This window comes from Camelus dromedarius, chromosome 6 (genome assembly GCF_036321535.1).
Source record: "Camelus dromedarius isolate mCamDro1 chromosome 6, mCamDro1.pat, whole genome shotgun sequence".
Lineage (NCBI taxonomy): Eukaryota > Metazoa > Chordata > Mammalia > Artiodactyla > Camelidae > Camelus > Camelus dromedarius.
Genome location: NC_087441.1, coordinates 24921026 through 24937947, shown reverse-complemented (window position 1 = coordinate 24937947; position 16922 = coordinate 24921026). Strand labels below are relative to the sequence as shown.

The 16922-nt window shown below is 37.4% G+C and overlaps 1 protein-coding gene across 2 annotated transcripts in view; it reads left to right on the top strand.

The window, feature by feature from the left end:
• Positions 1-16922, top strand: part of PDE7B (phosphodiesterase 7B) — a 289193-nt gene that overhangs the window by 28591 nt on the left and 243680 nt on the right. Inside the window, exon 1 of one of the 2 annotated variants that reach the window (XM_064486665.1) lies at positions 7363-7651. The exons of the other annotated variant lie outside the window; for it this stretch is intronic. The gene's annotated coding sequence lies outside the window, so the exon portion shown is untranslated. Of the gene's footprint in view, positions 1-7362; positions 7652-16922 lie in introns of those variants that run through there. 2 annotated transcript variants of the gene reach the window in all.

The window sequence follows — 16922 nt, the reverse complement described above, 5'->3', positions numbered from 1 at the left end:
ATTTCACTAGATGGCCAGTAGTTTGACATTTCAAGTTATTATAAAGTTTCCATTAGATGGGGCTGAAATCCATGTGTGTCTTTCTCTGTTACTACAACAGAGAAGAAATGTCCTCTCCCTTTCATGAGGCAGAAGTTGAAACTGGAAGACAAATCTCCCACTCTTCAGACTAAGCCTCCTCAGTGACTCCAGGCACTTCCTCAAGTGTCAAGGTATCCAAGGCCCTCGTGTTCCTGATTTACTTTTACTGATACTCTGCAACTTGTTAAGTTTCCTATAAAAACCATGCCATTGATTTGGGGGAATGGATTGGTCATATACAATTTATGACCATCATTAAAATATTAATGTATATCCTAAAAAGGGGGGCGCTCTTGCCAAAGACGTGTTAAATGTATGGCCAAGAACGTGGGTCACTGTCAGCTAAAGAAGCTGCTGCATCATTTGGACATATACTAGATGTCCTAACAGCTCTGTTGAAGACAGTGACATTAAACTCTCAACAGGAGACCTTGAAGGATGCTCAATTTTCTACTGCTCAAATAATAAGAATTCAGTGAAGCCAAATGAGACAGAGTATCTCTTGATGTCTAATCTCTTGATGTTAATTCTCCTGGGCCATCAAGTCTTTGGAAAGTAAAACAGATTTCTTTGAAAAGTGCTCTCTAATCGTGTGTGCAAAATCTGATGGTGTTTATTGTTTGAAATATGAGCCTGGAATAGACAGTGCTTTAGTTAACAGGGCAGTCACGGTTAAAGAGCTTTGCCAATAAGATTGAGGAGAAACATGCTTTATTCATAGAACTTGCATCAAATGCTCACTTGTGCCAACCACTGAACTAGGCTGTGTTCTCAGACCTTAGTCTAGACTCATTTCGGGCTTTAAATATGGGTCAAATAACCAGGGAATGTTTGCATAGTCCTAAGTCATCAAATGTCTTCCACTGAGACCTACAGCATTTGTTTCAGGGCCACCCTGGCAGAGCTGAGCCCCCTCCCACTGGGGTCCTCAATTCTGATATACTCAGATCACCAATGAAGGGAGTCAGTTTCTCATCAGGTTCTGCCCGGCCTCACCAGATTGAATGGACATGACTAAATCTGCATAGTTGACTTATGTATCAGCAAATGGGTTTCAACTTTATTTTGTATTTGGTAGGAAAAACTCATTTAATAATAGAATATGACTTTCTTTCATAAATGTCTTACGTAAAATAATCTTTGAATTACTTTGAATTATTTGAGTACATATAGATAAATTCTTGTCCTTTCTGAATCTTAGTAGCTCACATCTCACACATTCATAGAATTTGGGTGCCAATACTGTCCATGTGGAATAAATATAGAAATATGTCTATATATTTTATGGATTCACACTAGCCTCATATTTTCCTTAAACAATAAGTGTGATTTACACTAGATAAATTAGGTCCATCTAGGGCCACTTAGTATGTATTTATTTTTCATAATTTTTAGAATTTTTCTGTTTCTACAGTACAGAAATGCTCCCTAGATTCCCTGAGCCCTCCACACTCAAACTGGACCTTCTTGTACCCTTCCTTAATCATGGCTCTTGGATTTCATGTCAAAATCTGTAGACTGGTCCCAGTACTTCCTTAAAGTCACTGGCATCCTACACACCAATCCAAAAGCTTTTGTTGAATTTTATTCTCTTTTACTGACTGTGATGTTTAATATTGTTGGCAACTAGGAGTATTTCTAGAACCCTCCCTTCCCTTGTTTTGACGGACTTTCTGTATTTCTAATCTTATTGATTAGTCAGCAGGTATTTACTGAACACTTAAGATCCTGGTCCTGTTTATTTTTCCCATTGTCTTCTCCACTGTTCTTTTCATGATCCCTGAACTCAGATCTCTTGCTTGTTTTTCAGGCTCTTCCTCTGAGCTGTCTTCCTAAGATGAAAATTAGTAAAATTATAGAAATTTTGAGTTAGAATGAACTATAGTACCAGTTTACCCAAGTAGCAGTCTACAGATGAGGAGATTACACCTGGTAAATCAGGTGTCTTCCCTGAGATCTCACAGCTCGTCAGTGGCAGCCCACATCAACTCACGTAAAAGCGAAAGAGTTTACATAGTGTCTCCTCAACTTGTGTAGAACCTCATTCAAGATCTTCTAAAGCCCCAGAACCAACTCCTCTCTTGACTTTCTAGTTCTGTTATCGTATATCTATTCTCCTCTATTTCAGAGTCTAGATTTTCAGTCACATTCATTTCCCAATCTTTTGCTTCCCTGTTCCATGGAGCCAGATAGTCACAATGTCCAGTAGAGCCTGTCTTCGTTATGCCTTGAGAATCTGCTTTTTTTTTTTTTTAATTCATTGCCACTACCTTGGCCTAGAGCTGCATTTTTGATGAATCTGTGCATATACTGATAACACCTTCTCAGTGGTCTTTCAGGCTTTGATCTCTCCATTATCAGTCCATTCTATGCTTCAGTATTTGAAAAATCAGTTTTTGTACATCACCCTTTCAGAAAACCAATGCTTGTTTCCCTCTATAAACAGTTCTCTTTAATTGTTTGTAAATGTCCAGGAGAATAAGAGACAGCCCTTTGGAGAGGCAACATCTGTGACAAAGAAACCTCTATGGGACAGTAACAATCTTTTAAGGGGCATTTCCTTCTTTTCCCCCCTCCCTTTCTATCTTCTTTCTCTTGACAAATACTAAACATTTGTATTGTATGCAAGGCCTTGTGCTAGGGGCTAAACATATAACAGTAAGTCTTACTTTTGAGCATTTTATAATTTCTCTGCAGATTAATTGCATAGACCTAAGAGAAAAGAAGTCTTCCCTAAACTCTAATCCTACTGGAAAAAGTAGGAACATATGAAAGGATCTGTTTAGCGTATACTCAATATACACTGAGGTGTTGGTATTTATTTAATGTTTGTACTGCATTCTGCTTTCAAAATTGTTAAGCCAAAGTATATCCTTAGTAATTAACCAATATTTATACAGAATATTTTAATTATAACTGAATCACTGTGCTGTACACCAGAAACTAGTACAGCAATGTAAATCAGCTATCATTTTTTTAAAAGACCAGGGTGTAGAGACAGCAGGTGAGTGATGAGTGGCTGCTGAAGCTGGTGCTTGGGGGCAAACTAGACAACAGGAAATTTAGGGGATGATGGAAATGTTCTAAAACTGGATTGTTGAGGTGATTGCACAACTGGATAAGCCAATAATCATAAAACTTTAGACTTACAATGGGTGGATTTTATGGCTAAATTATACCTCATTAAAGCTTTAAAAAAGGAGGTGATGCTCTTTCCTGACAAGCCCACAGTGAGAGAGTCACTATGTCCCAGGCCTTTCTTCCACTCCACTTAATTTTACTGTTAGTTTCTAATCTTCCTTTACTACGGTGGCACCATATTCTACTTCTTTTTGAACCTAACTTTTTAGGAACAGAACTTACTTTTTGAAGTTTGCCTGAGACTAGAAATGGAATCTCTTCACTCAGCAGTCTGATCTTCCATAGGTCACGCCAATTTGCAGATTCTCAAGAACATCTTTAACTTCTCTTCAGGAAACTGGTTTCTTCTAGAGAAGTCCTGAGGTTTGGCTAATATGATCCCCCAACAGAGGCCCCAGGCCTATATCAGAGTGTAGGTCTAAGCCCATTCAGTCTCTTGCTGAACCACTGCCAACCTGAGCCCGGGAGGACCTGGCTCTGGGCCCATCCCGTCCAGCCTGCTGCAGCTGGAAGATCTCGCTTCTTTTTCATACCACCCTCAGAGTGGGAATAGGTCAGGGACTCGAGGGTACCAGCTATACTCCTTGTTACTTTGTATTACACATGATTGATAATAATTTACAAATTTGCTCTGATAAAACAATGACATTTTCAAAAAAATTCTATTATCAGAGATTTCTGAAGAAACACAATGTCGGGATGTGGTACACAAGTCAAGAATTTCCTTATAAAACTGTCCTTTACTCTCTGCTTTATTAATGTGGTAAGTTTATTAGATAGGTTCTAGACCTTCCCTGTGGTGTTTGGAGCTGCGGATCAAACAGGCCAAAGTAGCAGATCAGAGCCCTGCCATTGATTTGTTTCACTCTGGTGCATGTAAATGATTCATGCTCAGCAGGACTTGTCCTACTAGAGATAAACAGAAGGAAGAAACTATGCATGGCTTCAAAGGTGCAGCTTGATTCCACTGGTAACCCAGCATGGCAGTCAGCACATCTGGCATTTTTAAGTATGCATCATAAACTCTCCCAGGAATCAGCACCATCTTCCCTGAGATTGCTATAGATCAACAGAAATGAATAGGAGGAGAATGTGGAGAAGGATCAAATGAGGCAACAGCTGTAGCCTCACCTTTTTTGTTGGCGTGAGACAAGTTGCACTAAGTCCAGGAAAGCAAATACGCACTTTCTTAGGTCCATGGAGGAAAATGCAAATTGCTAATGTGAATGTGTCTCTCATCAACTCACTACTGTGATATTTTGGGTGCCCCTGCTCTACTGGTGTTTCTCTACTCATGAACAACCCGTTCTCCAAGAAGCTACTTAGAGTTGAAGTCTTTATTCACCTATGATTGTTAAAAGTCAATAATATAAAAGAAAGGCATATTTCCCTTTTCTACAATCGTAAGCCACTTGCCAGAAAAGCTCCTGTTTCCCTGCTCCCAGGATTCAGAGGATTTCTACTGCAATTTCTACAGATGTCAATTTCTGCAGATTTGGGATGTACATCTTGCCAGGGTACCACATAGCCGTTCTTTATTCCACAGGTAATGCTGCGTTTACAGGGGTAATATGTTTTCCTCCAGCCCTAGGCAAAAAGCAAAGACATTCCTAATCTTTCTGATTAACTTAACTATAATATTGTGCTGTGTTAGGAGAACTAGATTTTGAAGTGGAAGTAATAGTTATAATTTCAATGAGAGAACCCACAGAATAATTTTAAAATGATGGGTGAAGAGAATCTGAAAGAGTGAGACTCATTAAAATAGAAATCTTTACAGAGATGAGTGCACACAAAGTCATAGATCATTAAGACCAAAGGAAGAATATACATGCCAGACACTGAAATGACCAGTTGGTTTTATCTTTTCTTACCATGGGTTGAGAATTCCCTCCACGTGTCTCAATTATGCTGGGAAAAACACGGCAACCCTCTGAAGGCATTATGAAAGTTATGAATGCATTGTAATGAAGTTAGAGCAAAACTGAGGCTGGTGATTCAAAAGACTTCTTAGACTATGAGTTCTTAACTGGAGGTCCTTGCCAGAATCATCCAGGGAGAGCTTTCCAAAATGTTCATTCCAGGGTTCCACTGCCAGTCATTTTCATTTACTTAGGTCTGGAATGAAACTCAGGCATATGAATTTTGAAAAATTGCTCCCAAGTGATTTTTATGATAACCCTGGTTAAGAAAAAGTGTTTTCTACCTTGTAGTTGTATATCTATGATCTTCTCCACCAGATCACAAACTCCTTTGGAAGGAGCCTGCCACATTTACCTTGTGTCTTCTGTGATCTTAGCCCAGCTAGACTATGAGCTTCAGAAAGGAAGAGCGTGTGCTAGTTTTGTTCATTATTGTAATTTCTCTTGCCTTCCCCCATCCCTCAGATAGAAGAGCATGTGGTCTGTGGTTGGGGCCCCAAAAATTGAATTTTGAAAGTGAATACTAGGAATATCATTATCTACATATGGACTTGAATTTCATCCTTTCTTTTCTGTAATTATTATTGTTCATTATATACCTAGTGAGTTCTCAAGTATTTGTTGACTGAACGTACTGAGTTTTGAAAGTTAAACAGAAGTTATTTTAACAGGTGTTTGAGTGACATTTGTAGAAATCAGCTTCATTACTTTATATTCATGTTCTCTTTTTGGGCTGCTGTTAAGTACATCTTTGGTTGACCAGACTGGGTGAGAACAGCTCATTTGTACCTCCTTTCAGAAACTCAGGAATCAAACAACTAATCTGAAACAACAAAACAAGCAGATACAGTTGATATTATTTCAAGTACCTTCCCAAATAGCATTATTAATCAGTTTTGCCTCACGGGACTATCATAACACTTTAGTTTTATAACAGATGCATCAAAAAGCTATTTGAACCATATGACTTCTAAGATCCCTTAAGCCTACTTCTATCACAAGGAGAGACTTTGTATATGTGCTAGTGATATACGTGAAATGAAATAAAAGCCTTTCTAGTCATTAAATAATTACTGCAGTCAATACTGACGTAGTATTGGATAAGGTAATGTAGTAGCTCACCTTTTCCATGTTATTTGAATACTGTTGACTGATAACTGAAAATAACTAGGAATGATAAAATTGACCAAATGTGGGTTGATATTATAGGCTATCATTCCAAGCTCATAAATAGAAGATATGACTTGAAATGCTCAGGTAGTCACCTTCTTGTGAATTATAACAACCATTTCTCAGTATCTTTATTAAAGATACTTAAGCTTTAAGGTACAGTGTATTTGTAATGGACTGAGTTGAAAATGTGTAAATGGAATGTGCGTTTTGTTTCCACCTTCACTATTGAACTTATGTCCCATGAAGTCTTTCCTATTCTCCCTCTACTTATGCTCTTGCCTTTTTCTGAACCCACATACATTGACTCTGTAGCTCACTTATGCACTTACTTTGCCTTCTTTTAGACTTTCTATCAAACTGCAAACACCTATAGAAATAAGAGCCATTCTTGCTCATCCTGTGTCTCCTGCTATGACAAGCACATAGCAGGTACACAATTATAGAATCTTTGACTTGATAATCTGTTATCCAGGGATTAATAATGACAGTATATTGTTAACCCCAAGAATAATTACACCATTGTCACTGAAGTAAAAAGAGAACGTTTAACTTCAAATTTTGATGTCTTTTAAAAATAGATGTTACAAGCTGATTTAAAGTGGCTCTTTTAAACTGTCACCAAAGGCATTTATTCTAGTTAAAAACCTGATCCATTTATGTATTCATGCATAATTTATATCCCACCTACTACTAAAAATTAATTGAAAGAGCCATTAAGATGATGCCAATTATGAAAACTACTGAAATACAGTAACAAAACCAATCACAAAAAATTTTATTCCCAAACTTGCCTTGATATTTTTAAATGTTTATAGGTCAAAACATTGACCATACCTGTATGCATTAGCTCTATAGCAAAGAGAGTTAGAGGTTTATTTGTTAAATATTGTAAGCTAGTTATTATGATTCTATTTCAAATACAGCATTTTTTAATCTACACCATTAACTTACACTATTTTAAATGTTATAGACTATGGAATGAATTTAAATTTACATGTATATATATATTCAGGTAAAAAAATACCTTGACTTGGCTTCAAATGAGTTTAAATATGGAGAATTCCAAGGAGTTACGAAGTGAAACATTTTAAGTTCTCAGCAAAGCCACAATAACAGGAATTTTAACTTGTTCCCATTTTTCTTGAAAGGTGATTTGAGGTGAGGACTCTAAGGAAGCAAGGAAGTTCTATTCTAAGAGAGAAACATGAGGCAAATGGAGACCCAGGGAGAGAGGAAACCCCCAACAAAAGCCTCCCACCTTCCCTCCACCCAAGATTCACTTACCAAATTGCGTGATTCCAGTGAGCTCTGCACAATTAACCTGTCCAAAGAGGGTATGTGGCACACATTTAACTTTCCTCCAAGCTATGTTGAAATGTACAGTATATCTTGAAAATGTAGTTTAAACTGAAAATGAAACATGTGGACACTTCAGTACAAGATGGACCCTGCTAAATATGAGAATATGTTTACTCAGGTGGATTCAATCATAATTTCTACTCTGTGAAATAAAATTCCAGTCTAGCTTGCAATCTGAAAATTGATTTCCTTAGGTTTTACTGCTCATAATCATTATTAATAGAGTCCCTATCATTTATTGGCTTCAGGTAAGCTAGATCAGGAAGAGAACCATCTGCCTGTGGACCAGAAAGACACCCAGTGTCCTGTGACCTGTCTCCAATAGCTGCCAACATTGCCAGGCACAAGTGTGCCCATTCTTGACCCAGAAAGAAGTCCTTTACCCAGTGTTCCTTATGTTCAGTGCCAGTCTGCCAGTAAGAGATTTAACAAAGATCAGGATTAAATGTGGTTGTAGGTTTCTGTAGGGCTGCTGTGGGCAAGAACAGTTTGGGAATAGTGGCTAAAAAGTACACTCATTGTAGCCTTGGAATGGCGCTAAGGCCTCATGAAAGCACTTAAAGCATAGGGCCAAGCAGAACTTTGTACCTATAAATAGAGGCTTCTGTGGAATACTGACAGAGCTTGTTAAGTCATTAGTAAATCGGCTAAAAGAACGAGGTAGAGAGCAAAAAGAATACAAAGGGGATTTTGACAGAAATGACAAGTATTTCAGAGTTCTCCTACAACCACTGCCTTCTACTAGCACGTGCTCCATCACCTTCCATATTGCTGCCATAAGTGTTCCTTCCTGTCCATTTGTACCAGTTTCCTTACTTCCTGTGAAACAGACATCTTGAGAATATCTTACCCTTTTCCACATGTCTTTCTCTGCATCTGATACGTTTCTGTGGATTAGAGCTGGAAGTAGAGCTAACACTCATGAGCCTTAGTTCCCATGAACCTGTTCCTGTAGAGTAGGTTGACTCAGTCCTCTGAGTCACTGCCAGAAGAACCTCCCTTGTGTCACAGGATAACTACTCTTGAGCCACTGCTCCCAGAATTGGCCAAACAGATGCCACTCTAGGCACTTTCTTAGGCCTTGTGACTTTAGCACCCACATTCACAGCCCCAACCTCTTCTTGTGTACCTGTTACCATCTGATTAAGTCAATCTTCTGCTGTAAAACCTTCAGGTATCCTCATTGCCACCATTTATTGAATATCTACTATGTGTCTGGTAATGTATTAAATGCCTTATATATATCTGCCATAATCCTTGCCACGTGTCTACTATCATCATTGCTACTGTAAAGTGTGGACAGGAATGTTGCCAATAAACAGTAAACGAAGGATGTTGAAGCCATCAAACCATCAGCCACTGTAGCCTCCCTGACTGTGTGCCCTGTGGGTATTCAGGATGGGGGAGAGCAGGATACTTGCCCCAGATAGCTAAGGTGCTAATAAAGGAATGAATTCAATAAACCCAGACTCTTGCATCTTCCCATACATAGAAAAGCTTTAAATTTATTAACTTTGAGATGTCTGGTTTTCTTTAATTAACAGTAGTCTTTTGATGTTCCAGCTACTTGGTTTTTGTTATAAAAACTCCTATATATCCTGGCTCCTCCTTTACCTCTTCAGAGCTGTCCCTCCGAGCTACCTGAGAGGCTGTCTTCTAGGCTTAAATCCTCAGAAAGTCTACTGAATAAAACACAATTCTCAACTTTTAGGTTGTGCATTTTTTTTCATTTAATAAAAGTATTTTTGCTATCATCATTTTATAGATGAAGAAAAGGAGACATGCATGGAGAGATGAAAGAATGTACCTAAGAGTGCAAAAAATGGTGATAAAGCTGAGAATTAAACCAAAATAAGTCTGGCTCCAAACTCAAGGCTCCTTGAGCAGGAGCTCATACCATTCAACAGTTCCTCAGTGTACTTCCCACCCCCCCACCTCCCCACCCCCATAATCTTGCTGCTGGCTGCATTCCAGCTCCATCTCTGACCCTCCCTGCCTTCCACTTAAAGCTACGGCAGTAGTTAAATACTTGTGGTCCACCAACTCCCTCCTCTTCATTGTGTATTCATGCTCTTTCCTCTGCTTGAAATACTATCTCCAATGTAGTTTAGCACCCCTCATCTTTCTAGATGTGGGTTCCCTCAAGAAGATCTTCCTGGTACCTCCCTCACATACGCAGCAGCCTACACCCATCCCCACTCGAGAACTCGCAATAGGTTGCTGTCACAGTGATCCTCTTAGGTGTGTTCCCTAAGCCTCAGAAGGTAGGAAGGTCTTTCTCACCTTCACATTTCCAAAACCCAGCACAGGGCGTGGCACAGGCAGAGACTCTGAGAGTGCTTGTTGAATGCAACTTATTTGAAACCTTAAAGTACTTTCCCACTGGGGTGTGTTTGTGGAAGAAAGAGAAAGAGACAGAGACACAAAGAGACAGAGACAAAAAAATATGTGTTTTAATCTTCCCAACTTGATTTCATGTTTCGTAAGAATAGGAACAGTGTCTTCTACTTTTATATTGTTCTCTTTCAAAGCTTCTTGCCGGCTGAAGGCAACAGGATGAATGGCCCTATTTTCAAATCAGTGTTGAATACACCCATGGCCATGAACTCTGCAGAAGAGAAAGGCAGTGAGGGACAGATGGCAACAGAGAAAAGTGCACATTTATTTAGTATGAGGATCTCACTAACTTGCCAAAGGATTTATAATTCTAACAAAATTAAGCAATATCAACCTAGGCAATTAAGAATAAATATTGAACTGAGACAACATAAAGGAAAGAGAAAAGTGACACTTGAACTACTTCTATTTGGACACTTGATTTAGCAGTGCTTCCTAGCAAATAAAACGAAATCAGAAACCAGTTAGCACTATGGCTTATCAGTATTTGTTTGTCTAGAAACAATAGGAAACCTGGTTTACGGTGGCTTAAACGTACGAGAGTTTATTCCTCACAAAATTCTGAAGTGGCCACCCACTTTGACTGAATAGCTGAACCGAGTCAGGGCCAGCTCTTGGTCTTTTCCTCAGGCTTCTTCCCTACAATGATTGCAGGATTGCTGCTGCTGTTCCAGACATCACATCCAGATTTAAGGCATGAGGAAGAGAGGGACACTTTAAAAACCATGCTTGCTGCTTGTATCCTGTAAAGTAAAAGCCTTTACAGGCTTCTTACGTTTTATTGATTAAAACTATTGGCAGTCACTTCTAGGTGGAAGAGGGTTTTAAAAGCATATGTCCTCCAAAAGTTTAGTTCATTGTACACGTGAAACTTACATACTGTTATAAACCAATGCCAAAAAGAAATAAAATAATAATAATAATAAATATAATAATAATAAATGTTTTTAAAAGCTCGTCTGTCCTACTGTGGCAGGACACATTGCTACCCGGATCAGAACTGGCATTGAGTTTACAAGGAGAAAAAGGCAGTATGTACTGGATAGGCAACTCACACTTACAGTTTGTAGTTTCCATTGTTTGCCAATAAATACATAAATTCCTGCAGAAATTTATCACATATTTCAATAATTATTTGATGAATTAATAGACACATATTTGGTCTCCTAACTAAACTCTTTGGGAAAAAACACAAACTTTATTTTTCTTCTTATAAAAGTAACTGTTAAAATATTGGAAAATAGTTAACATTATAGAATATAAGACAATAATGACCTATAATCATGCCCTCTGGTGATAAGGGTATTTTATTTAAAATTCTATTTTCCCAATCTTAAAGAATGCAGTTTTCTATATTATTGTAGAAAACTTAGAAAGTACTGAGCACATAGCATATAATTAATATCTCTCACAATTCTACCATCCATAAAGTACAGATGAATTTTGGCCATTTTGACAAGCAAGAGAGAATAACATTTTCACAAAATTGAAATCATGCTTTTAAAAAAAAGGGAGAGAAAACTTAGCCAGTCTTTTATGTGGATCAGAAATTCCTTCAAAACATCATTTGTCATGGCCAGAAATTTGTATACAAAATTTATTTAATTTATCTATTATTGGACATTTAGTTTGTTTATGCTTCATTATAAAAAACCCAAGGATTAATATTATTATAGTTATATTTAGGAGTAAATTATAATTATTTCCTAGGGAAAAAATTCTAGAAGTAAAACTCTGATGACAAATGTTATAAACATTTTCAAGATTTTTGACATGTACTGCCAAATTATATTTCAGAAGAGTTCTGCAACTTAGTAATTAAGAATCCCATTTTCCCTGTACCCTTTCCAGAATCATATGTGTGTGTGTGTGTGTGTGTGTGTGTGTGTATAATCTACCTTGCAATTGAATAAGTTAAAAACTAATATTTAATAGTTTTTCTTTTATTAGTTTTGCTTTGATATACTTAGAGGTGTAAACATATTCTAAAATGGCTTATTTAAAAAGTGCATGTGTTTTTGTCCATATTGCCTGTTTATATCCTTTGCCTATTTTCCGCTGGGATATTTATATTTTTATATTGATTTACAAATACTCTTTCTATATTATGAATAGTAACTCTTATTTATGAAATAAGAATATTCTTAATAAATAAGAATAAGGATATAACCATTCCTTTTTGGACTCAGTTATGTTTATAGTAGTCTTTTATTCCTCTCACTTTCATTTTCAATAAAGACCTTTTGCAAAATTTTAAAGAAATATCCACAGGCAATATATTTTCAAAACTGTTGCACATACCACAAAGTCCTTCAGTTGTTTTCACATATGTCTGTGGATGACAGCTATCTGTCCATGATTCTGTATTAACATGCATTTCATCTCAAAACTCTTAGTTATTTCCTTACATGACTTCTGGAAGTTAATGTTATATACAATTCTTTGTTAACACCCTTTTAAAACTCTAATTCTAGCTGTTTCCTATTTGACTTCAAGAGTTTGATGTTGTCCACAAGCTGTCTAAAGGTAGTCTGAGATCATTCCTTTGTAGCTAACTTTTTCCTCATGTCTCCTGGTTTTTATAAAATATTTTTTTATCTTTTAACAAGGGAGAAACCTCTGCCACGTGGTTTGTTAGCATTAACACTTCTTTTTCGTATTTTTTTGATTTACTTCTTAGGGTGTAGTGAGCTTATTCAATCTGAGTATATGGCTCTTTTCAGCACACAAAAAATATTCCTTTAGCTATGTCTTCATTACTTCACTTTATTTCCTCTTTAGGAACATCAGTAAACTTTTGTTTGGATTTTTAATATATTGTCCTCTATAGCTATCATACTAGCCATCGCTGTTTTCAGCAGTCTTTATATTTGTTTTGTTTTTTTAAAGGTACATTCTTAAAGAGTTTCCTGTTTATCCTGGCTGTGATTCAATTTTATGCAGTATTAATTCCGATCTTTATTCTTCTCAATGATAATTCAGATATTGCCATCGCACTTACAGTTTTCTTTCAATTCTACCCTATTCACCCAGTTATCTTTAAATCAGCTTGTTGTTTTTGGCTTTCATCCTGATTTGTTTGCTTTTACTGTCTCCTTATGTCCTTCTGCTCCAGTTTCATGGAAGGCATGTCTACTTGCTGCCTGTTTTAGAAGCCAAATTCTTAAATCTTTTTTTCTTAGCTGTAATAATAATTATTTCTTCCTATGTATCTTTAGATAATTTTCTTATTCTGTAATTTTTTTCAAAATCCTCATGTATAGAATAGCCTTCCATACTCAGTTTTTCCAGTTGATAGAATATTTGATTGACCTTGGAGCTTCTCTCAGTTATTTCAGTGTTGATGATCAGTGGCAGGTCTTCTTAGCTCCGGTAATATTCAACTAGATCTTACCTTAGATTGACGCCATAGCTTTTATTCTCAATATCTGATGTTTGACCATGAACCTGAATGTCCTTGGCCCTTCTAAAGCCTTACCAAGCCTTTCTGCCAGAGATTTTTGGATGCTACATGCAGCATCAATGGCTGTAGTGGGGAAAATAAAATGTTAAACCAGCACTTAACAGGACTGCTAGGAATTTGACCATCACAGACATTTACCAAAGAAACTAAAGTGGCAACCACTGCTGGGGGTCTTCAAATCAAATGGCTGCAGAGGAGGTAATCTGCTACCAGTGAAGAATGTTTCTCTTTAGGAAGAAGCAAAATGAAGGTAAAAGCAATGAGCAAATTATGGATTTAAATGCACAAGGCTACTTAAATAATAGGTGATAATCTATACTCAGGAGCAAAATAAATCTATATATTCTCCTGTGTCTTTGAGGATGATTGCTGAAGCTCACTGTGATTTATTTGGGATCTTTATTTGGTGAGAGAAGTAGGAATTATGCATCATTATTAAGTGATTCTTTAAACTTTGCATGTATTTTCAATGGCTGGAAGTTCACAGCCAGGTTCATAGTGGATGTTCAGTAAATATTTTTCAATGAATGTGTAGAGACCATAACTTTGGAAGAATAAACCTAAAAGAGGTGGGGAGCTGAAGTGAAGCTGGGGCTACCCTGCTCCTCCTGTTCGTACAAGGTAGCCTCTCTGAGCCTTGGGAGGCGGGGCACATGGCACAGAGAAGGGTCAAGGTGGAAGGCTCAAGCTCCTTTAGACCCTGCAGCACAGTCTCCAGGGAGCAGCTGTACCCAGAAGCCCCTAATTGTCTCCACAATCTCCAAATCCTGCGGACCAAGCTCACTTAGTCATATCTCAGCAGTTGGTAACTTTTGCAGTACACAAAGCCCCTAGTTTCCAAGGACAGTCACTTCAGTGCTTGGGATTTATATAATTAGAGATAAGTGCGGAGAAACGTTGATTATTATGCGTCCAATTGCCTTGTACAGTACAAGGAACTAGAACCCAGAATGCCTGGGTTCTAATCCTGCCTTGGACCCTGTCTGACCTCAGAAACGTTTCTGAATCTCTCTCAGCTTCAGTTTCCATATGTGAAAAATGGAGAAATTGAACAAGATCATCTGTAAAGATGTTTCAGCTGTAACAGCCTGCAGTTCTCTTTACAGATAGGATGTTGTTTCCTTTGCTGGACACTAAGAAGATTTCTTTTCTCTGTGGATGTCTGTCAGAGCTTTATAGGTGTTTGTTTAGATGTAAACAGGAGAATTGCTTATGATGCGCCTCTCCCCACTGTAGTTTGAGATGAAAAGGGTGCATTTTTTTCAGTATGCTCAGTTTTCAAAAGACATGCTGGAGGAAGTCAGCCAATTTCTGCCCACACAACCTCCAAGTGACGTCAATGGAAGCGGAGCACACAGATCTCTAGACAAGTTTTGGCTCATTATGTGAGGGGTTTTTTTTTTCCTTTTTTTTTTTTTTAAAGAACAACTGCAAAAATGATTTCTCTCAACTCAAATTACACAATTTGTTCTTCTTTGTGCCCTGAGTCAGCAGTAGACATAATGTGGAAAATAAAGCAAGGTCTCCTTTTTACACATCAAGTGAAACAGGACAGTTATGTGAAACACAGGATATTTGAGATTCTCGAACATTCTCTAAGTAATATTCCTCTTGCCATGGCCTCCTCCTAATTTCAGTGCAGAAGGCTTGATAAACAATCATTAGATGAACAACTGGAAAAACACATCTAGTTACTCTCGTTGTGATTCCAGATTTGATCTCCAGTCCTGCTATTGATGTTACTATCCATCTTGGGTTTATGGCTTAGCCCTCGAAAATATTTTAAAGGACTTTCTTGGCAAGAAAATATAATTTGTGCTTAGTCCCCAGCTCAGCTTTACACCATAAAGTCAAATACATTTGGTAATTGCATTCTACATAGTATAAATATAACTATAAGAAAAAGAGTAGTTACTAATCACATAGCTCTGAATATCTGATAGGCACAGCCTGGCTCAATCCTCACAGCAACCATAAGGTTAGTGTTGTTATCCTCCTGATTTTACTGATTAGGAAACTAAGGATCTGAGAAGTTAGGTAATTTGCCCAAAGTCACACAGCTGAGCATTCCAAACTAGGCAGCATGGCTTTAAAATCTAACCACTATGCTGTCCAGACAGTAATTTGTTTATTTTTCCATTCAGAAAGCATTTACATAGTACCAAACCATTCTAAATTCTGATTATAGGCAGTTACTAGGTAATGTGGAATAGAGACATAGAAACAAAGTGAATAGATAGGGAAGGAAATTTAGATTTGCTTGCACTTACACTGGACCAAACTGTGCTGGACAACTCATATCTGTTTAATTTATGCAAAAGCTGGATGAGTAAAGCTGTGTCAGTGACATTTTATTGAAAAAGAAACCGAGTTTAGGGAGGTTGCCACTTGCCAATGATCATATAGCTGATGAAGGCTTGAATTTTAACCCAAGTCTGCATTTTCACTACCTGCACTTCTTCCCTGCACAGGCTGTATCCATAGGCAGGAGTAAACTAAATACTGTTCATTGTCTCGGCTGGAGCAGGGGGCCTGCACTAATGCCCCACGTATTTGGGAAGGTCCTGGAATTTTTTTTGGAGGTGATGATACCAAAAGGAATTTCTGTATTTGAGAATGTTTGTTGTTATACTCTACTGCAGTCTACATGGCTCAAACAGTATTGGGAAGACTGTATACAAGTCTAGGCCCAAGTGGTCCATGGCCAGATTTTAATGTATTTTCAGTTAATAGTACATATTTAATCTAAAATGGCATCAAAACATTAAATTCCCTTTTAAGACAATTAAAAGTGAACTCAGAGTTTTATATATAAGCTCTGGCATTTTTAGGTGAATTAATAAGATATTTTTGAGTGAAATTTCAGTTTTTCACGAGTATGTGCACAAATGAAAATTGGCATCCAGTATATGAGGTCCTAGAAAAACCACTGTATAAATATTAAAAAGTGAGATATATGAGAAATATTTAAGAAAGTACTTTTAAGTTTTTCAAAATCAAAATGTAGTGTAAATTTATTCTATTTTTCCTCTCTTCATTTGAATAGAACACTCTTCCTCAAAAATATTACACACTAAATAAAAGGCAGTTTGGGTTTAAATATTGTCCTCCTTTCAGAGTTTGTTCACATCACACCAAATGTCTTATTTATATTTGAATACCACAGGGAATGGGCAAGAAATTGTATGTTTAAACTGGACTTTTTCAAGGCTTTTAAGGCCAAGAATATTTGCTTTGCCAAAGGCCAGATTATTGCAAAGTGGAGCAAGCACCTGACCTTGTGGTGAGTTAGAATAAGTAAGTATCTCCACCTGGAAATGGAAACGAATGTTCCTGAGACCCCAGAGCACCATCTACTACCTCATGACAGCTGTTCATGTGTTGGT